General features: G+C 36.7%; 1 pseudogene across 1 annotated transcript in view; it reads left to right on the top strand.

Annotated features, from left to right (window-relative positions):
- Positions 1-15191: 15191 nt before the first annotated feature.
- LOC144369149 (endophilin-A1-like) overlaps positions 15192-23413 on the top strand; it is a 48375-nt pseudogene continuing 40153 nt past the window's right edge. The window contains exon 1 of the transcript XR_013428623.1: positions 15192-15260. The product of XR_013428623.1 is annotated as an endophilin-A1-like (transcript). The remainder of the gene's footprint in view (positions 15261-23413) is intronic.

The raw sequence follows: 23413 nt of genomic DNA on the forward strand, positions 1-23413 counted from the left end.
TCATTCTTTAAATTTATGAGTACTCATTCATCTGTAAGCCAGTACATGTAAGCCATACCATGTACATGATAAAGGCAGAATCACGTGTAGAGATATGACATACAATACACTGGTATGCACTAGTATATGTAAAAAAAACAGGAAACTAAGATTTGGTAGCTCTTTATCAGCTGTTAAATGCCTACAGGTAAGAGGCAAAAGAACTATCAATTTTAACCCTTTGGAAATTGAAATAGAGCCTGTCACAGATTTTTACATTGTGATTCAGACATGGAAAGGGCCTGTGCTTTCCATTTTCCTTCCCTGTTCCTATGCCTACAAGTTTTCCTGGAGATTTCTTATATACCCCAAGCTTCTTGTGTGCTCAGTGAGTCAAAATAAAACAACAGTATTTTTATTTTTGGTTTCTTTTTCCGTTTTGTCCTAGGACTGTCTTCCTATAGTTTAACATGAGGGCCAGAGGTATTTGAGGATATTTCGCTGTCTTTACCCTGCCAGCCTCCTCTTTTTCTAGACTATTTTATTTAAAGGCTCAATTTCCACTCTGGATGGTTTTTGCTCTTCCCCTTCCCTCTGTTCTGTGTGTGATCTTATATTTCCGAATACTTGCTCCCCTATACCCTTTTCGAGGTTTCTTTCACTTGTGTCTCAGTCACACTCACAAAATCTCCAGGATGTCCTAACCACCAAGGAAGCACCTTTTTCTTGAGAATAAATTTTCTTATCTTGGTCCATGCATGGAGTTGCCTGGTTGTTGTGTTGCTTGCTTGGGCCCTTCACCACCCCCCCCACTTTCAATGTGGGGTCCATTGTCAGCCTTAGGAGTCACAGATTTCCTTCCCTACTCTGAGGCTGCCACATCAAGTCAGCATGATGGTCTTCTGTGAGGAGGAAGACTCCATGACCCCTGAGACAATACATGTTGTTCCATGTTGGGCACCAAATTTCTTAGAAATACCTGTGTGCTGCAAGAAATCGAATTAGCTTGGTAAGGGCAAACTGTACTTCTGCAGAGGGCATGTTACCAAACAGTCTGGCAAGCAATCACTTCCATGGTTTTAAGTGTTGTTGTTTTTATTTTGTTTTGTTTTGTTTTGTTTTTCCATTTAGACAGATATACCATATTTTACTTAACCAATCTGTTGTTGTTTTCTTAATTTGTTGGGAAAGTTTCTCTTAAATGTCCCATTACATTTCTAGCTATACTTGTATTTTTGAAATACATGTTCCTCAATATGTTTTTGTACCTTTGACTACACTGGTGGTTAATTTTAGGTATCACCTGACTATGTTAAGGGATAATCTTATAGACGGTGAAACATTATTTCCATTAAATCTTTGGAGTTGTTTCTGGTAGAGATTTGGCATTTGCACTAGTAGATTGTTCCTAGGGACCTTCCTTATGCAATCTGAGCCCAAACCATCTAATTTCTGAGGATCCAGATAGAAAAAAAGACAGAATAAATATGAGTTTGTGTTTTCTGTTTTCTGGAGTTGAGGCACCTATTTTCTCTTGTCCTTGGATGTCTGAGCTCCAGATTCTTGAGTCTTTGGTCTCTGTGATTTGCACCAGCTATCCCTTGGGTTCTCAGGCCTTTGGTCTTAGAGTAAGAGTACACCATCATCCTATCATTTTCTGAAGCCTTTGGACTTGGATTGGACATATTACCAACTTTCCTGGTTCTTCTGCTTCTAAACAGTGCATCATGGGACTTCTTTGTCTCCAGTGCCCTTAATAAATTCTCTATTGTATATTCTATTGTTTTTGTTTCTCTTTGAGAACTTCAACTAATAGAACAACTAATAGGAAAAATAGGACAGTGAGGCAGGGACAGCTTTGGAGAGTAGTGCAGTGAGGTTTGCATGAGGATGTCAGTGGCAATGCGGGTGCCTTCGGTCTGCGTCATCCCAGATGATGTCTTACCAGGCAGACAATGAAGCTGCAAGCTGATTAAGAACCTAATGCCCTTCATTATGCATTTATACAATAGTAATTACTATTAACTATTAATAAAATATTAATAATGCATATAATGTATAATAAATAATAATATTATTAGAATTATAGCCAATATTTACAGGATTAACTGAGTTCCATGCACTAGTCAAAGCACTTTCACACACTTTTGCTTGTTTAATCTTTATAGCCATCTTATGGAATGTCTGGATCCCCAAACACAGCAATATAAGGGATATTTCAGATTGCTAAATCACAACTCACCCCTAACTAGACAAGATTAATCAAATTTTTATATTCTCTAAAAGTCTGAACTATGAAAATTGATGATATTTTGAGTAGAGATGGAGGTCAGCACCACAGAAATAAGAAGACCTTTCTGCACTGAGCATCTTTGCACTAATTGCTGCATCAGTGAACTCAACAAGGGAGGAAAATAGAGGTGGAAAGCAGATAAAGCACTAGAAATATAAATTTCTCACTAGTAGTTATTTTTAAATGCCCTGATTACAGAAGGGCAAGATTTTCTCAACTTTTAAAAAAGAAAAAAAAACCAAAGTTCTGATGAAGTGATGGCCTGGTTGTGTTCTTAGTGCCATTCTTAACCCCCGTCCAGTGTTGTGTAACTGAAGACTCATGTGATTTTAATAACAATAGCTAAGTATGTTCTCTCACCTAGTTTCCATGTCCACTCAGAAGCGTAATCTATGGACTTTATTTTGTAGATGAGGAATCTCAGAGCATTGAGAAAGTGGAACACCTGCCCAAGGCAACATAACCAGGAAGTGGCAGGATTGATAACCCAGGAAGTGTGGCTTTGGGACTTCTTCTCATTATTTAAATTAACCTCATTCTGGTCTGTGTCTTCAGGAGAAGGCAAATGTGATTATGAAAATCTTCTAAATTAGCTTTATTAATTTCCATTTTTAGCACAAAATATCAGTTTTTCATACATGCAACACCAACTTATAGGTTCTAAAATGTTTGTGTCTTTTATTTTCTCTGTGCTGACAAAAGCTTGTTGGAGATGGTTTTAACATCCCATTATTCAAGAGACAACATTTTCTGCATGCAATTACATTCATTTTCTCTTGAAAATATTCATTGTATAATTGTAATCTGATCCTTTGGCTATGGAGTGTGCAGTGAAATGTTGGTTTACCAAAATTCTTCTGTTTGTCAAATGGCTAATTACTATTTTTACACCTTGGGTTCACTTACTATCATTGTCTAATAGGGATGCTACACATTTTCTTTATAAACTAGCCATTTTCTTCTGCCAGTAATTTATGACCATATCTGACTACAACAACTAGGACTAGTAGGCTGTAACAGGGGACATGCATAGCCAGGTGCTGGAAATCGAATAACTGGTTCTTAGTTTACTACCTCAGCTTCCCTGATGTATTGTGTCCCTTTCTTTCACAAATGTCTTTTATCTAAATAATCAGTGCCAGATAATTTTGCTTCAATTGTAAAAGATAAATAACACTCTACAGTCAAAGCACTTCAAAGTGCACTCAAAAAACAACAAAACAACGTTTTTTAGGATGCTAACACAAACTTATTTCATTGTAGCAAACAAATGTGTTTTTTAAAATATTTCATTTGTGTTATTTCTGCAGCAAAGTTTTCATATTGCCCCTCCAAAATCTCACCTTGTGTAATTATTATTTTTAATTCATGTTCAGAGACCCTTGTAATATTTCTTGTGCCCACTCTTTTTACCAAGTTTTGATATTTTATGTTTTCAACAAAATATTTGAATTAATAAATTCTTTGGTTGTTTTATGCAATTGGCATCATATTATTTTGCCTTCAGTACTGCTTGCAAGTTTAGTCACTCATTTTTTAAAATTTAACTAATGATTCTCTGCTTCTTTTATACATCAACTTTAAATTCACAATGATTCACTGGCATATCTGGTTGAACAGAGATGAAATAGGTGGGAATGTCTCATAAACTCCCAAATAATGTACATGAGGGATTTTCTCTGCTTGACCTTTAATAGATAAAAGCTTTGGACAAGTAATATCTGTGTTTTCCTTTATCACTCTCTCTCATTACTTCCTTTTTGCACTGCCCTCTTTTAACTTTATTTGCCTGAGGATTCCTAGTAGCCACAGGACTCTTCTCAAAAACTTTTTTCCTGGATTTTCATGTCTCCTAAAATAAATCGATTTCTTTCAGCATGTTAAATGTGTCCTGCCACTGCTTCCTGGTCCTTATTGTTTTTGATGTGAAGTCTGCTATTAATCTTATTGGGAGTCCATTGTAACACAATGAGTAAACAATTTTCTCTTGATTTCCCAGAGTTTCTCTTTATATTTGGCTCTCAACATTTTGATGTGTTAGGTGTGGTTCTCTCTGAGTACACTGAGTTTCTTGGAAGTGTAGATTAGTGTTTCTAATAACCTTGAGAAGTTTTTAGCCATTATTACTTCATTCTGCTCCTTTCGTCTCATATTTTCCTTATGAATTTCTTGGTGTTCTTGATGGTGTGCCGTATTTCTGAGATTCTGTTTATTTTTTCTTTACTCTTTTTTTTCTATTATTTGGTTTGCTTAATCTCCACTCATATATTATCAAGTAGGTTGATTCTTCTACCATTGCAAATCATTGCTAAGCCCTTCTAGTTAGTGATTGTTTAATTTCACTTATCATACTTTTTAACTTCAGAATTTTCATTTTTAAAAATGTCTTTTTTTCATATTCTCTTTGATAAAATAATCTATAAGCATGATTTTCCTTATTTCTTTTAACATGTGTATACTGGCTACTTTCATGTCTTTGTAAGTCCATCATCTGGGCCCTGTAAAAGTAGTATCTAGTGCCTGTTTTTTTTTTTTCTCTCTGTGTATGGATCATATTTTCCTGGGATGGGAGTGTGTGTGTGTGTATTTTTTGCATGTGTCATAATTTTTTTGTTGAAAATGGCACATTAAGATAACACAACATCTCTGGATACTGATTCCTTCTTGTGGAAGAAGTTTATTGAAGTTGTTTGATAATTTGTTTGGTGACTTGACTGAACTAATTCTTTGAAGTCTATTTTCTTCCCAGTGTGTATATCCTCTGATGTTCACTAGTCAAATTTTCTTTTTCTTCTATGTCTGTATTAGCTTGGTTTCCTAGGAGTCCCATCCCCTACCATGTTTACCTAAACCTTTATTAATCCAATTTCTGCGTAAGCTGCCCTGGGCAGTTGGGTATGTGTGTGTGGTTTCCATATTAGGAAAATCTATGGTTTGTGCTGAGTTCATCCAGGTTCTAGTAGCTCAAGAGGTTCTCTCTCTGGTTTCTCCTAAGAAAGTGCAGTGTGGACTTACAGTCTTAAAGACCATGAAAGATAAATGTGATTTTATTTTTAAGCTTGACTTCCCAGGGGTTACCCCTGAGCTAAAGTAACTTAATGTTTATTTGATCAAAGGCTGTGCTTATACCTCTTGAGTCAGTAAGACTTTTTCATTTTTCTGATGGGTCTGTACTTGACTTAAGGCATTTTTTTTAGGTCTCCTCTATATTCCACTCTGATTATTCCTGATTAAAAATAAAAGTGATGTGTGCCTGGGTCATGTGCTTATTAGTCTTTTGGGCCCCTAGAGGTGAGTGTGACCTCAGAAACACTCTTTGGATGTCTTGCACATTCTGTTAAATTATGGTTGTTTCACAATTTTACTTTTTGCTACTAATATGCAGCTAGCTAATTGCTTGCCACCACAATCTCCATTCGTTTTGATAATGCCCCTAGGCATGATCTTCCCCCCTTTGCATTCTAAATAAAGTCAGTCCCTTCAGGCAGTAGTGAGCTCTCCATCTTTAGGGCCAGTCTCTCATCCTTGACAGAACCTCTATCACTAAACCATTTGAAAATAGGAATAGTAGCCTGCTTCTCCTAAGAACGACCCTGTAATATGAAGACAGTGGGAAAAGGAAGATGGAGTCCTTTTAGTAGCACCTGCTAGGAATTACTCTTCTGCTTTGCATGGTTGAGGTTAGGGGCCAATAAGGGACATTGGCAGCTTCAAATGAAGCTGGAAAAGAATATTTCACCTTCAGATGAAACCATAGCCCTTACACTAGGAGTTGGGAGGCCAGGAGTCCCTCTGTACTTGGCCATATCTGCCCACAGTGGAGCTTCCTTTACACACAACTGGGGAAATGGCTAGGAGCAAGTCACAGCCCCCATGGGACTTCATTCTTATCAAGGTTTAGTATGTTTTATTGAAGAGAAATTTCTCCATTTGCTGTGGGCTTTTAGGAAGTTTTCTAGGGACTTGAAATTTTTTTTTAGTTTATTTTCAATAAACCTTACCAGTTAAATAAATGGTGGTGGTGCCAGAGGGGGTGTCTACTGATTTCACTGCCACTCTGGAAGGTCCCTCTTTTTTCCTTTATTTCCAAAACTTTTCTCCAAGTGAAGTGACATTTAGCTCACCTGGAGGACTAATCTTTCTTTGTCATTGAATGTGGTCATTAGATTGTGACCTTCTATATCTTTGTGTTCCTTGTGTATAGTACTAGGAATGCTGCTTAATTGTGAGCTCTCAATAAGTGTATATGAATGAATGAGTAGATGAATAAACAGGTTTGATACCATATTTTCCAAGTCATGTGTTAAGTTTTTACCCAAAGGGATTGATACAGCAGTATAGGGGTTTTTGTGACTATGGGGACGATAGGTCTAGATTCTGCTGAACCAGCCCAGTCATAGCTAGCCAGAATTGTAAAAAACAAAGGGAATGTGAAGAACTGCTACATGGTACATGAGTAAGAGAAGACAGCCCAGTAGCAGAAAAAACAATAGTAGCAATAAAAAAAAAATAGATACATGATGTGCAAAGGCATCCGTAGACTAGGAATCACAGGGAGTTAGTTAACATGAAAAGTTGTTGAATCTGTCAAGAGTATGACATTCATAATATGATGCACTATAACCCATATTTGCAAAAACAAGGCTAACATAACAAAGTATTGGGGAAAATATGGAGGAACAGGAAATTTCCTGCCCATGGTGCCATAAATTGGTAGAACTACTTTGGAGAGTGATGTTACAATATCTAAATAAGTTCTATGTATAGTATCTTTGACTTATGTCAGTAATTTTACTTCAAGGCACAAATTCTGGGGGATATTCTCACTTGTGCAGCAGGAAACACAGAGGCATGCTTGTTACTGAATGTTTTTGAAAAACATAAAATACCCCTAATATATATCAGTGATGAAATGGAGAAACAAATTTTGATGTATTCTTTTAACGGATAACTATGTAGTAGTTAAAATATATGACCTACTTCTACTTATAGCACAATTATAAGTTAGATATGTAATAAGTTACTGGAAGGCATGTACAGTATAACATATCATTTAATAAACAGATAATAAATCCTTGTTTATCCTGGATACTATAGCACAGGTATTAACAGATTGTGGCCTGAGGGCCAAATCTGATCCATGGGCTGTTTTCAAGAGCCACAAAAAAGAATGATATTTATATTTTTAAAGTATTGTAAAAACAACAACAACAAATAACATGTGACACAGACTGTATCTGACCCTCAAATCCTAAATGTTTCTGTTTGTCCCTTTACTAAACAAGTTTGCAGGCCCCTACCGTACAGGTGGGCTTGTGCCCACAGCTACATGACCTCAGTCTGGGCTTGGTGGACAGCTCCTGTGTCCCACCTTCAGCCTTTCTTCAGGAGTTTGTCCTATGCCTTGGAACTTTAGCTGTTCTTGGGTGCATCCCGAAATGTCAGGAGTTAAAAAACCTCAAAGCAATCTTCAGCCAGAGGCAACGTGAATCAGCTAATGAAGATTGCCATAACTTCCTGTTCATCCAAAAGCCCATGCTGAGGTGTGTCCATGTGGTGCTTTACAGGGACCCCAGCAACACTGAGCCACGTGGCCTAAAGTGGTGGTAACCAGCTACAGAACACACCCTACCTTGGCCTTACCTGTCCTGCCCTGCCTTTCCTTTGCTTGATCACACCTCAGTCCCAATAATCTGCTATCTCTTCATATGTGTCCCAAGTTCTGCTTTGGAGAACACCAGAATAAGGCAGATGTGGGCAGGAAAAAAACAAGATTGCCTATGGGAAGAAGAGTGGTTATCCCAGAGCAGACAAGCAGAATAAAAGGGACCTTAGTTGAATTTATTACCTGCTATTTCTTTATTTGAAAATATCTGTAACTAATATGGCAAACGGTTAGCTTTTTAAAACTTAGTTTGTTTTTTCTTCAAGAACCTGATACTAATTTTGCTTAAGCTCTGGTTTCTACCTTGGCATGGTTATCATATCTTGAACAAAATTAATTTAAGAATCAAAGAAAGTTGACTGTATTTAACTGGTAGAAGAGACGATGAACCATATAGTAATTAAATTGAAAGGGGCTTTCCTCCATTTTCATGTGCACTTCATAGTATCGCTTTCTCTTCTGGTAGTAGTATGTATCTAAAACTTTCTGCTCTACTGAAGAGATTCCTCTGAGATTTAAACAAGTAGAACAGGCTCTGTCTAAGTTGGGAAATATTACATAAGAGTGGATGGTAATTCACTCGAGAGAAACACAGTTTGCAGAAAACTATAAAATAGCTTATTGGGAAAATTTCTCTTAGGTTCCAGAAAATTAAATCCCAGTAGGAGATTTTATATGCTATGTAAGGAGGAGAACCAAGACCAAAAGGAAAAAAAATAGGAAAACAAAATAAACCAAAACAAAAGGATAACATTTTAAAAAATGTGTTTCCTGAGGTTGCTTAGAGAACAGGATGTTTTTATTAGCAAATTTGGAGCTTGAGGTATGCAGGGCTTCTTACAGAGAGAAGCCATATGTTCTTTTGTGCATGCCAGCCTTGTGACAGTCATGACTCTGAGGTCCTGCAAATGAAAGCAAAATGCGGCAGAGCCCTTATGACAGGAATGGGATCTCCTCTCAACACAGCACGCTGGGCTCTCATTTGGCCAAGTGGCTTTGCACTAAATATATCTCAAATGAAGCGTTTACATCATAAATCCTGCTATGTTTCTTCCTGCTATGGTCTGAATGTATGCCCCCAAAAGCTCTAACTCCAGTGCATATTTGGACATGTGGTCTTTGGTAGGTAATTAGAATTAGATGACATATTGAGAATTGGTTTTTATGATAGAATTAGTAACATTAGAAGAAGGTAGAGCATTCTCCACACAACAATGAAGGAAAGGTCATGTGAGAGGGTGGAGTGAATAGGCAGCTCTCTGTAATAAGAGAGTCCTCACAGAGACCCAATGTGCCAGCACCTTGATCTTGGACTTCCAGCCTCCAGAATTTTGAGAAAATACATTTTCATTATTTAAGTCACCCAGACTATGATATTATGTTTTGACAGACTGAAGTAATATAATGCCTCATTGCTCTTAGGATAAAGGGCTTTATTTAGTCTGAAAGAACTTGCACGATCTGGTTCCTGTCAGCATCTCCAGCTGCATCTTGATGACTTTCTCCCTCCCCTCTCTGAGCATCTTCTGTGCAGGCTTCTTAGAGGAACTGTGCTCCCCTGATAATCCCTAGGGTCTTTGCACATCTTCCTCACAGTGTCTTTCGTGCCTGACTCATAAAAAGCATCCAGTAAACATTTCAAATGAGTAAATGGCAGAGATGAGAAGGTAGCTGCATTCTAATATGATGGTGGTTGTGGAGATGGTGTGATGGGGGAGCAAGTGTTAAAAAAAAAGTCAACACATCTTCATGTGTATCCACAAGGCACTAACTTAAAAAATATAAATAGAAGAAAGATCAGTGGGGTAGAGGGAAGGGAATGGAGGTGAGAAGGAAAGAGGAAGGACTTACCAAGGGGGGGAAAAGGCAACACATTGCTTTGTCTGACTGTTAAGTGATTTCTGCTCTTACCCTGATTTTTCTGCCTTGTTTTCATCATATGCTTATCAAGAGTCATGCCTACATATTTCCTTTTTAAAAGAACCTGTTTAAGGGACTGGGGTTGTGGCTCATGGTACAGAGCTCACCTAGCACGTGCATGGTGCTAGGTTTGATCCTCAGCACCACATATAATAACTAAAATAAAGATATTGTGTCCAACTACAACTAAAATAATATTTTTAAAAAAGAACCTATTTAAGAAAATACTGTTGGAGTATGTGACCAGAATTTCTACTAATTACCCTGTTTTCTGTAACCACCTCTTGTACTCCTGCTTTGCCACTGGAAGATGGGTGTTTGGTGGGGAAGAGAAATACTTTAATGCAGGGATTATTCAGGGAGTGACTTCTAAGGGGTTTGAGTAGAAAAAGGAAGTGGAAGAAAATCTGATGCAGAGTTTGGCGTCCTGTTGCACTGCCTTCTTGTCTGCTCCTACACTGCAGACCACGTGCCAGAGGTCCACTGGATTCTGGGAATCAGAGAACAAGATCAAATCATTGCCTTCTAACTGGTTGTGTAGTACACACATGTAATCCCAGCAACTTGGGAGGCTGAGGTAGGAGGATCACAAGTTCAAGGCCAGCCTCAGTAACCTAGTGAGGCCCTAAACAATTTAGTGATACCCTAACTCAAAATAAAAAATAAAAAGGTCTGGGGATGTGGCTCGATGGTAAAGTGTTCCTGGGTTAAATATCCGGTACAAAAACAAAACAAAACAAAACAAAACAAAACAAAAAAAAAAAAACAGTCACTGCCTTCAAGAAACTCCAGAAAGACATTCAAACAAACCATGATGATAAATACAGTCTAACAAATACTGTGAGCCTACCATAGTTAGGTTCAGAGGCTGTGGAAGCACAGAGAGGTTTAGAAGTCTTCAAAGGCAGGATAGGGTTGACATAGTAACAATAATAGTGTATAGACAAAGGGAGAGGGCTTTAGAGTTATTATTGAAGGACAGTAAAACCAAACTGATATTAATTCTTATCAAAATGTTTGCCAACAATTTTTAGCAACATAAACAGTATGGAACAGTTTAAAACTTTAAAGAACTTTTGCACAATAAATTTGCATATTGATTATAGTACCTCTTGTGAGGAATACAATGAAGAATAAGATTTTAGGTTTGGTTGGAAGACAGTGTAAGGGAAATGTAATGGCAGATAAAAACCTCAAGCTTTTAATGTTGTATTAAAGGTGCCATTGAACATCTTGAATCCTCAATTTTGGAGGTATTTTAGGTGATACAGGAGGATTTGTAGATGATTCTGAGAGACCTATGGGTTCATTTCTACTGTTTTGCTTTATACAAATGCTTTGCCTGAAGTTTGTTCAAATAGGTAATCAATTTATCAAATGGCAAGCACTTAAGGACTACTAGATGATTCACAATATATTCAGAACTGTGGAATCCTAGGTTTGGAAACCATCTCACTGGAAAATAATAGAACAAAATAAATAGTATCAGGTAAGAAAAAGAAAACTCTGGTCCTCCATATGGATTCAGGAACCCTGTATTCCTCACATGGATTCTTATGCATAAAACAAAAGAAAGTTTGAAATGTATTAAAATAAAAGGAGGACAAGATCTTTGCCATACTCCTAAGGAATGAGTCAGTTGTTATTTAGCTCAATGTTTTATTCAGTGCCTTGATATATTTAGATCCTTTGTGACTTGGAAAAATAGCCCAGATAACAAAGTAGATGTAATTTTCAGTAATACCTTTTTCCCCTTAGGAACATAATTAGATAAGGATTTTTGTATCAACCAACCAATCATGCCAGATCAGTATCTAACTGCTAGCATCGTTCACCTTGTTTAGTGAACTGTTTCTCTCAGAGCAAATGGCAGCTTTTATAGAGAAGAGAAATTATGTTACATTCTCATTCTCACTGTTGTGCTCCCTTTTCTTTCTCTCTTCCTCTCTTCCCACACAGTTTTTGTTTGTTTGTTTGTAATTTTTTTGTGCATGCATTTGTAAGCTAAAGCGTTAAAGCCTGTGGACTGATGAATTTGCCTCAGTGTGTTTCCAGTTGTCAGTTCTAACCTAATGATCCCAGTTTCTCATTTGATACAGTAAGCCAGCTACTGTGGTGCTGAGTTTGTGATGGTTGCAGAAAGAAGGGAATTAAAATTATTCTCCTTTGAGCACTGTGGTAATGAAACTATGACACAGACCCTTGGGATTTGGATGAGGGCCATGTTTCATTCCCTAGGAGTGGTCAAAATGTGATTATACCAAGATTACCCTGGTAATCTCTAATATTTCTATACATGGTGGCATTTCTCAGCTGGCTGATTTTTTGTATACGTTTTGCAAATAAAGTTAAATGTCTGATCCACAAGTCATGTGAGGTATCTAACTGTAATAATTCTCTTTGACAAAAGTAGAACTTTAGTGCTAAGAGCCACAGCCAAGTAATATGATGCATGGCACTTTTGGTTGTAAGGTGACGCCAGCTAGCCATTGAGATGATATGATTATGTTAAGATTTACATTCATATGGATATTGGACTCCTGTTGTTCACGTCGGCCTGCTAAGGGACTCCTGGAGAGTTCCCATTGGTTGGGGAAGTACAGTAGGAGGGAATTCCGGGGGAGGAACAGGTCCCCGCGTGTGGGGATCGGCTTCTTCCCAGCCGTGTACGGGGTATTGGCGGCATTTTCAAAAATAAAGTTTGTTTCTGCTTGAGTGGCTCGTGATTCTGTGCCCAGCCAGACTGTGGCACTTTAGGATATAGTGAGTTTCTTGATCATGGAGACAGTTCTATAAAATGGAGATGACAACTGAAATTGTGTAGCAAATATGTATTTATTGTGAAAGTTCAACAAGATTTAATTTTCACAGCCCAAATTTAAGAGTAAACCATGTACTTCAAGAACAAGATGAAAACTCAAATTGACTTCCATGCATATATGAATTTGTTGGGATGAACCCAACTATTATTCATAACTATAAAGCTCTAATAAAAAAGAATACAATGAAGAGTAATGTGAATTGAAACTGTTTTCATTGAGCAGATGTGAGAGAGGAAATTAGTGTGGCACAGTAAAAATTTGATCATAGGGAAATTTTGGTATTAATAACCTTTAAGGTCTCTCTCTTCTATTCCTAACTTTCTATAATTTGAACATGAACTTGTAGATCAAGTCCTGGCACTTGGAATTCCACTGGCAGATTCTAAACTGGATTCTAGTTCAGAACCTCTTCCATCTCTCCCTTCCATTTTATGTTTGGCAAAAATCCTTTAGGATGCAGGTATAAAAATACAAAACAAAACAAAACAAAAAACTAGCTGCTGAGCTAGATCCCATTAGTAAGATCGATGCCAGACAAATCTTGGATCTGTGAAGACTGCTTAAAGAATTGGTAATCAGCTTATTCAGGGCACAGGGGAAGAGGCTGATGTTGAATACAGAAAGTTAAGGCAGGGAATCTGTATCTGCCCATCTGGTGTTCTGATTGAACAGCAGGCAGAGAAGGACAGCACCAAGGAGAGCTCTTCAATGATGTGATGTGAATCTGAAAAATCCTGCGAGTTGATGTGGAAAAACTAAGGTTCAGGTCCTGGTTCCACCTCTGCCTAGCTAAAAATGTCTATAACTGGCAAGTAATTTAATTTATGCAATCCTCAGTTTGCATAAGTTTATTCTACATAGTTCTTGGGGAACACATTAAATGGTAAATTACAAATGAAAGTATGTGTCAGTGATACAACTTAAAGATATTAATATTGTTTTCATTAACCTTTCAGTTTGAATCATAGACCTTTACCTAACCTAAGATTGAATTGTGTTGGAGAAGAAACTAGCACTTTTCCTTAAGTGTGAAATGACAGTTAAATAAACTGATAGAAAAACCAAAATACCACAAACAACTACAAGCTTTATTGGTGAGAGACGAGAGCTACGATTTGCTCTATACATTGTGGGTTCAGATATAGGTTCTTTTGGTTATTATGCCACATAATTTTCATAACAACTCCATGTACGTAGCAGAGTAGAGGAGTCAGTTCCCGTGCTCAGCCCCTACACTTTATTCCTTCTGTTATTATTAGGGGTAAGGGAGGGGAAGGGATGGCATCTGATATTCAGAGTGATAGAAATCCAAGTCTCAGCTTTCCCAAAAGTAGTTTATTCTGAAGGTTTTCCTATGGCAGAAAGAAGGTAAGAAGGGTAGAGAGAAAGTGAGGGTAAGAAAGACACCTCCAGCTCCAACAATCATTTATCAGAGCTTCCTTGGCAGGAGCTGGAGCTAGATATCAGAGGCCTCTTTAGAAAGAGATGAGCCAAGCTTACTAGGATAACCCAAGTTGCTGCTGACATTACTGTTCCTTAGTCATGGTGGGGATCCTCCACAGTGACTCTCAGCCCAACAGCCAGTGAAGGAAATTAAGAACATAATTGGTTATCAGTGTGAGATAGCTATGTAATATAATGACATCTTAGGGAAATACTTCTAACTACCTTTACACTTAGGGTATTTTAAGGGAAAATGAAGTCCTGTGTAATCAGTATTCAACTTTCTTTCCTATCTTCAGTGAAATCAGAGTATTTTTTATTATCCTTAATTTGAATAATTATTTCAGAAAATATCAGCTTATTTTTTATGAACATAAATTACACGTGGAAAATGATAATGTGCATGTGTTAATTTATAAATATAAAATGTATGATAATAGGAAGTGATTGGTTGCAAAGAAATACCTTTACTATATCTTTCCATATAGTTTGCCTTCTGGATGTGTAGAGAGCTACAGGGAGCTGTGAAAGATAGGTATTCAAGTCCTTTTATCTGAAGATCAAGTAGACTGATTTCTTTTTTTTTGTTGTTTAATAGTTTGATAAATACTTGTGATTATCTGTTCAATAGCCCACTGAGGAATAAGTTGAAGGAGTAGCAATTTTCTACCTAGATAGCATTTAAGAGCCATTATTGGAGGGAAATGACTATTATATGATACTGCTCCTTAGAACTTCCATAAGGAAAATGTTAGTGATTAGGTATATTTGTATGATGATTTATGTAGCAGAAAGAGCACCAGCATTGAAATAGGAAGATAGAAGTTTAAAAACTTGCTTCAATACCCACAGAAGGTTGTTTTTAAACCCTCTGAACCACAGTTTCTTACTATGAAAATGGGACTATCCACCTAATTCTGAAAATGATTGTGAGAGTGCATTAAATGATGTTTCTTTTATTTTTTAAAATTTTTTGAACCTTTGATGACAAAATGATGTTTCTGAAAGTGCTTAATTACATCTTTGTAAAAGAAACTATATTAATTTTCTTGTTTTTTTTCCCCTGCAGAAAGTAAGTGAGAAGGTTGGAGGAGCTGAAGGAACCAAGCTAGATGATGACTTCAAAGAGATGGAGAGGGTAAGTCCCCACCACCATGAGTTTCCTTTGCCATAAGTTTTCCACCATTAGATGGCCAGGGGGAGCTGCTCTCTACTGATATCTGAGAACACATTTCATTGTTTTCAAAGATATTGTCCTTTTGAAGTGTATTCCAAAATAGGAGATTTTAAGTATCCTATCATCCCTCAGTGCTGTGCTCAGTGAAAAGTAGAGTGTCATAATGCTCTACTCCTAGTAGGTCCTATCATCTCTTTTCTACATAAGGATTATGTGGAGCTGATGGTTGAATGAGGGTAAGGTGGGAAGAAAAGTGGAGAAGTTGGAGAAAGATGTCCCAAATGTTTTTGGGAGAAGCTGAAGGCTGAGTCACTTTCTGACTGTAGAGGACTTTCTGACAGGATGGTGCCATCCAGATCCAGCAGGGTAGTATGGACAGAATGCAGTTTTGGAGCATATCTGCCTTGGCTCCAACTCCATTTCCACCGCTTGTTGCAAAGTACATTTATTGCTCAAAGTGTGTAAATATATAACATGAGAATACTTATACCCACTTGGAAAATTTTTATTAAGGATTAAGACTAATATAATTAATTTAGGGTTCTGCCTAAAAGATCACAGGTTCTCAATAAATAAAGGTAGAGGTAATGAATAAAATGTCTCATTTCATTTTTCCTGGGGTATAAGCTGTATTTTCTCTTTCACTTTGAGGCTGTTCATAGCAAGTGGTATTTAGGCTTATGATGAAGAGTGTGTATTGAATTGTGCAAATATCTTGGGTTTTCAATTGTTGATGGTGATGGATCTGGGAGTACAAATCCTGTACTTGATAAAGGCTATCCCAAGCCTGTATAATACCTGGAAAATACATTTAAGCATAATTAAGAATTTTGTTTCTGTACATTTTTATAAAAAAGCTTTTTTCTTTATATTCTGATTTGCCTATATCAGAAATATTTTAGAGGCCTGAGAGATAGATTTAACTTTTTTTCATTTTGTCCACATTATTTCCAGTGACTGTCTCAGTTTTGCTATTTTTTGTTTGTAAAGTCTTTTTTAATATTTAATTGATTTTATTTTTTAAATACATGACAGTGGAATACATTACAATTCTTATTACACATATAGAGCACATTTTTTCATGTCTCTGTTTGTATATAAAGTATATTCACACCAATTCATGTCTCTGTACCTGTACTTTGGATAATGGTGTCCATCACATTCCACCATCATTGCTAACCCCTGCCCCCTCCCTTCCCCTCCCACCCCTCTGCCCTATCTAGATTTTGTCTATTTCTCCCATGCTCCACCTCCCTACCCCAGTATGGGTCAGTCACCTTATATCAGAGAAAACATTTGGCATTTGTTTTTTTGGAATTGGTTAACTTTACTTAGCATTATTTTCTCCAACACCATCCATTTACCTGCAAATGCCATGATTTTATTCTCTTTTATTGATGAATAATATTCCATTGTTTATATATACCACATTTTAAAATCTATTCATCTATTGAAGGACATCTTGGTTGGTTCCACAGTTAAGCTATTGTAAATTGTGCTGCTATAAACGTTGATGTGGCTGTGTCCCTGTAGTATGCTGTTGTTGTTTTTTCAAATTCTATTAAGAGGTTAACTCATTGTTTTTATTTGGTATCAAAAGAACATACAAGTCATTATTCATTACTAGATGCTGGGAGAAAATTTTACATTGAAGGACTATCAGGCTTATTGGTACAATAAAGATTTACAATAAACACATCTTTAAATTTTTTTCTCATTTAATCTCTATTGTAAGAAGCCTCATTGTTTTTTTATTAGTTGCTCAAGACAATACAATGATCTTGACATATCATACATTTGATTCAAATGGGTTATGCTGTTTTTAAGTCCTTTGGGTATAGACTAAGGAGTGGGTTAGTTGAGTTAAATGGTGGCTCCATTCCCAGTTTTCCAAGGAATACTGGAAAATACTGCTTTCCATATTGGCTATACTAATTTGCAGTCCCACCAGCAATGTATGAGTATGCCTTTTTCCCCACATCCTCACCAACACTTATTGTTTGTCTTCATAATAGCTGCTATTCTGACTTTAGTGATATCTTAGAGTAATTTTGATTTGCATTTCTCTAATTGCTAGAAATGATGAACATTTTTCCATATATTTGTTAATTGATTGTATATCCTCTTTTGAGAAGTGTCTGTTCAGGTCCTTGGTCCCATTTATGGATTGAGTTATTTGTGTTTTTTTGTTTTGTTTTGTTTTGTTTTGTTTATTAATCAGCAGGGACTAAAATGTCTGTGTTGGTCCCTTTTTTCATCTTATTAATACCACCTATCTTCAGGCAAAGCTGTCAACCACTGATATTTATAGTTCTGGGAATAGTATTCTGCCCATCCTTCTACAGCATCTAAGTCTCTAAACACTGACACACATTCCCAGAATGTCTTGACTTCTCCACTCCTAATAGTGGAGTTCTTACCCCTTCTAGGAACAGCCACAGGGCTGTGTTAGGCCCAGCCTCACTCTGTGCCCAGTCTTGCTTAGTCCTCCTTTTATCCTTTGATTCTCTTCCTGAGTACCACATGGCCAGGGCTGTGCCATTATAACAGATTAGGCAGGGATTTAGAAGTTTGAAACTAAGTACCAAGTGTTGGAAGTTGGTCTTGATTTCAGCATCTTGCAGGACTAAAGCAAATAAGTCACATAGCTCACTGACTATGTGAAGACAAAATTTTGTTTCTTCAGTGAGTCTAAAAAGAAAAGCAAATCTGAAGAATAGAGTTTATCAACAAGCAATTAATTAGACCTTTTTGGAGACTTATTTTGCTATGAAACCTATGTGAGTCTTACAAGCTAATTAAAATAAAAGGGAATCTTACAAGTATTTTATTTAGGCAAGTACAGGTGTCCCTAGAGGATGAAGATGAAATGTAGGATTCATTTCTCTTATTAAGGAAGTTGGGGCCTAATCCCACATGATTGATTATATAAAGTTTCTGAAGGTTTTATTTTTAAAATCCAGAGTTCCTGCAACAAAATAAACCTCTAATTATTTAAAGGACCTACTAATGATTTTGCATTTAGGGTTTTATCTAAGTAAATTCAGAGATTTAGATTTCAGTTCAGTGTCGAAATTATTTTACTTCATCTTATTTCATGCATCCTTTGTCTCATCTGTGACTCTTTCAAATTTTGGACTCTACCCATAATTGATTTACTTAAGCTATAAGATTTGCACTAATTGAAAAGTACTTGCTTTGGATTTAGAATCTCAAATCTTTTCTTTCCGGTTAATTTGTATATTATAATATTTTAGCTCAATGTTCCCAGGTCTTCAGAAGAATTGTCTACCCTCAATTGGTTTTCTGATCATCAAACAGTTGAGGTAGAGAGCCCTTTGTTCAGCTGTATTCTCAGATGTGCAATTAGACAACAAAACGAAATAAATTAGAGGTCTGCATTAGGCATCGCTGCTACTGGGAGAGAGAGGTAGATATTCCTGGAGGTTGCTTCTTTAATTGCTGCCCCACGCTTTCCTGCTAAGGTGCAGTCAGATCCCCTCATGTCTCCCAGCCTTCCAGCCTAACCCTCCCTGAGCTAATTTGGGGGAGCCTGTGGCTATGTTGCTCTGCAGGAACCCTTTCCATAATGATCTGTCTCCTCCTCTTAAGTACCTTGAATGAAATTGGTTCTGTTTTAGGCTTAAATGTTATCTGTTGCTTACAAGCTTCATTAAACACAGGCAAAATTCATTACTATGGTACAGACACTGGGTGGGTTTGTTCCTTGAAAAGCTATAGATTTTTAAAAATGAAACTTCTAGAATTTGAGGGCTCTCTGATTCCTTCTCAGATTTTATTAGTTACTGTAATGATTCTGTGTTTTTTTGTTGTGTTATTATGTTTATTAATTCACTTGGAAAATCTGTAAATGATAATGTGTCAGGCATTATACTGGGTACCAAGTACAGAGATAAATGAGGCTCAGTTACTGCTTGAAAGAGGCTGCCAATTTGGAGGGGAAAAAAAAGACACATAAATTTGTAGCAAATAGGACATAGTTCTTAGTGCCATGGGGAAAACCTCTGTAGATCTAGGATAGATGCCTAACTCGATTGGATAGATCAGTGGAAGCTTCCTAGAGGAGAGACTACTTGAATTTTTCTCTTGTCTCTGAAAGTATGGATAATGCAGAATTCCTAGCCAAGGGATTTATTGTTATTTATTGTTATTTTTTTGTAATGGAAATTCTCTATGTTTTAACTAGAAGAGGTTCTATGGTTAGAAACATGTTTCTAGGCCCTTTGGTAAACAGAATTCTTCTTAAGGGGCAGCCTCAAGTTTTAATAAAAGCAGTATGTTGAGAATGAACAAGAAGACTGTCCTTGCAAGTGAGAGTGAGAAGGTGATGATTGCTGGTAGAGTGGGATGAGGGGAAAGGCTGATAGGACAGTGTCTTTGAGTTGGAGAGGGGTTGAACCCCAAGTGGGAAAACTGGGATTAATGGGTAGAAACCATGGGTAGACAGATTCTGGCTCAATATAGAAAGAACTTTTGGCTATCAGAGGTGTTAAAAAAAAAAAGACCCAGAAACTACTGAATTCCCTATCACGCCCACATTGAAACAGGCTAAACCCATAGTTCCTAGCTGTATTGTGAAGAATGCTAGTCATCTCTTGAGTTTCATAGCAAGTAATGCATTACTAACAAGATCTCTTTTTAATGATGTCACTCTTACTTAGATTCCAGAGATGTCTCTCGAATGGGAGCAAAGGAATAAAAGTGCAGCCAACATGTTTAGAGTAGCACACATCTCTGAGTGGGCAAATGGGTGCCCACCATGCCAATTGTGTATCCTTCATGGAGTGTGGTGACAAAGATGTGGCTCATGGGACTGAGATACTCAACTGCTTGTATAAAGCTGTGAGAGGGATGGGAGTCCCACAGATGATGATCTTCAATGGCATCTTTCTGCCTGGCCTAAAATTTCATGAAGACAAGCTTCCTTTTGACTATGTGTTTATAGTATATTTCCAGACTATTTGTATTAAAGGCAGTGCTCAAGTAGATTAGCAAAATAATGGTAAGAATGATAATGGTCAATGATAGAATAATCTCAACCTAATACTTTCTTTTCTTTTTTTTTCACCATCCTTCTAGTAACCACACCTTTGCTAATATTATATTTTGAAAACACTACCAAACTTTCTGAATACATGGGGTATCTTCCTTTAAGCAAGGAAGTTGGGGGACAGGCACAACTACTTCTTGCGTTGTAGGAAATGATTAAAAGCCTCACTGTTGGATCAGCCTGGATCTTCCTGCCAACCTTTCCCAGGTGCTGTTTTATTCATGTCTCTGTGACCTGCTTATTCAATTATTCTCATTCCATGGTTCTCAAGTAAGTGTGTATACATTCCTAATAGTTGCATTTTCTTAACTTTGGTGATAGAAAACTTAAGAATTTGAAAATATTTTAATGTTCCATGTGACATTTTAACTTCTTTCATGTAACCACCATTCATTACCCCATATCCAAGTGGGCGCTTAATTTACCTATTTATTATCAATTGCCAAACCCACAAACTACCTGTGCTCCATTTAAGACGTCTAACATTCTCTTAAACTCTGATTTGCTTCCCTGTGGCAGCATCTGTCATAACAGATGAAGGTATAGAAGTCCAAGCCAAAGGAATGAGCAATCTATTCAATGAAATAATATGAGAAAACTTCCCAGACTTGAAGAATGAGACAGAATCCCAAATCCTAGAAGCCTACAGGACACCGAATGTGCAAAATCATAAGAGATCCACACCTAGATGCCCAATGTACAGAATAAGGAGAGAATTTTAAAAGCTACAAGAGAAAGGAAACAGATTACATTTAGGGGTAAACCAATCAGGATAACAGCTGATCTTTCAACACAGACTCTGAAAGCTAGAAGATCCTGGAATAACATATTTCAAACACTGAAAGAAAATGGGTTCCAACCAAGAATCGTGTATCCAGCAAAATTAAGCTTCAGGATGGAAGATGAAATTAAAACCTTCCACGATAAACAAAAGTTAAAAGAATTTGCAGCTAGAAAACCATCTGTTCAAAACATCCTCGGCAAAACATTACAGGAAAAGGAAATGGAAAATAACAATGAAAACCAACAGTGGGAGGTAGGACAGTAAAGGGGGGAAAATAATCAAAGAGAAAAACAAACCATGTTTAGTAACATAAATAAACAAATATGGCTGGAAGAACAACCCATATCTCAATAATAACCCTAAATGTTAATGGCTTAAACTCACCAATTAAGAGACACAGGCTAGTAGAATGGATCACAAAACAAGACCCAACAATATTCTGCCTACAGGAGACGCATTTGATAGGAAAAGACATACACAGACTGAAGGTGAAAGGTTGGGAAAAGTCATATCACTCATATGGACTTCGGAAACAAGCAGTAGTGTCATATCAAATAAAATAGATTTCAAGCCAAAGTAAATCAAAAGGGATAAAGAGGGACACTACATACTGCTCAAGGGAACCATACACCAACAAGACATAACAATCATAAATATATATGCCCCAAACAATGGTGCAGCTATTTTCATCAAGCAAACTCTTCTCAAGTTCAAGAGTCTAATAGACCACCATACAATAATCATGGGAGACTTCAACACACCTCTCTCACCACTGGACATATCTTCCAAACAAAAGTTGAATAAGGAAACTATAGAACTCAATAACACAATTAATAACCTAGACTTAATTGACATATATAGAATATACCACCCAACATCAAGCAGTTACACTTTTTTCTCAGCAGCACATGGATCCTTCTCAAAAACAGATCATATATTATGTCACATGGCAACTCTTAGACAATATAAAGGAGTAGAGATAATACCATGGATCTTATCTGATCATAATGGAATGAAACTGAAAATCAATGATAAAAGAAGGAAGGAAAAATCATGCATCACTTGGAAAATGAACAATAAGTTACTGAATGATCAATGGGTTATAGAAGACATCAAGGAGGAAATTTAAAAATTCTTAGAGATAAATGAAAACACAGACACAACATATCGGAATCTATGGGACACATTGAAAGCAGTTCTAAGGAAAATTCATTGCTTGGAGTTCATTCCTTAAAAAAGAAAAAACCAACAAATAAATGATCTCATACTTCATCTCAAAATCCTAGAAAAAGAAGAGCAAAACAACAGCAAAAGAAGTAGAAGGCAAAAAATAATTAAAATCAGAGCTGAAATTAATGAAATTGAAACAAAAGAAACAGTTGAAAAAATTGACAAAACTAAAAGTTAATTCTTTGAAAAAATAAATAAAATCAACAGACCCTTAGCCATGCTAACGAAGAGAAGAAGAGAGAGAACTCAAATTACTAGCATACAGGATGAAAAAAGGCAATATCACAACAGACACTTCAGAAATACAGAAAATAATTAAAAATTATTTTGAATCCTTATACTCCAATAAAATAGAAGACAGTGAAGACATCGATAAATTTCTTAAGTCATATGATCTGCCCAGATTGAGTCAGGAGGATATAGACAACCTAAACAGACCAATATCAATTGAGGAAATAGAAGAAACCTTCAAAAGACTGCCAACTAAGAAAAGCCCAGGACCGGATGGGTATACAGCAGAGTTTTACAAAACCTTTAGAATTATGAGCAATATAGTAGTCTTATTTTAATTTCTTTTTCCATTTAAAAAATGTAAGACTAAATAGTGACCAGCCTCATCTGATTCATTGACTACAGTTTGCCAAACTCTGACTTAGCATGAAGACAAAACTATTATAGTAAGTAAAGAAAGTTGACAGCTATTTTTGTCCCTCTCTGAAGTTGTAAATTATAAGACTGGATAGTAGAGAAAGGACGTCCTAACTCTAAAATATTCGAAGTTGCTAAAATCTTGGCATTGAGAAAATTGAAGGAAAATACCCAGAATGTATGCCCATGATTTTACCTTTAGGAAAAAACCTTATTTCACTCAAAGGCTTTTATTTCCTAAAAGCATGCCTATATTTACAGATATTTATGTTTTCACCTCCTTTAAAGAGCCTTACCCTACCATCCTCCTTACTAGTCCCAGGCAAGAATAGTTAGCTCAGGAGCTCACAAAAATGGAAGTTGCTGTAATTTAGGATGATC

Source organism: Ictidomys tridecemlineatus, chromosome 12 (genome assembly GCF_052094955.1).
Source record: "Ictidomys tridecemlineatus isolate mIctTri1 chromosome 12, mIctTri1.hap1, whole genome shotgun sequence".
Lineage (NCBI taxonomy): Eukaryota > Metazoa > Chordata > Mammalia > Rodentia > Sciuridae > Ictidomys > Ictidomys tridecemlineatus.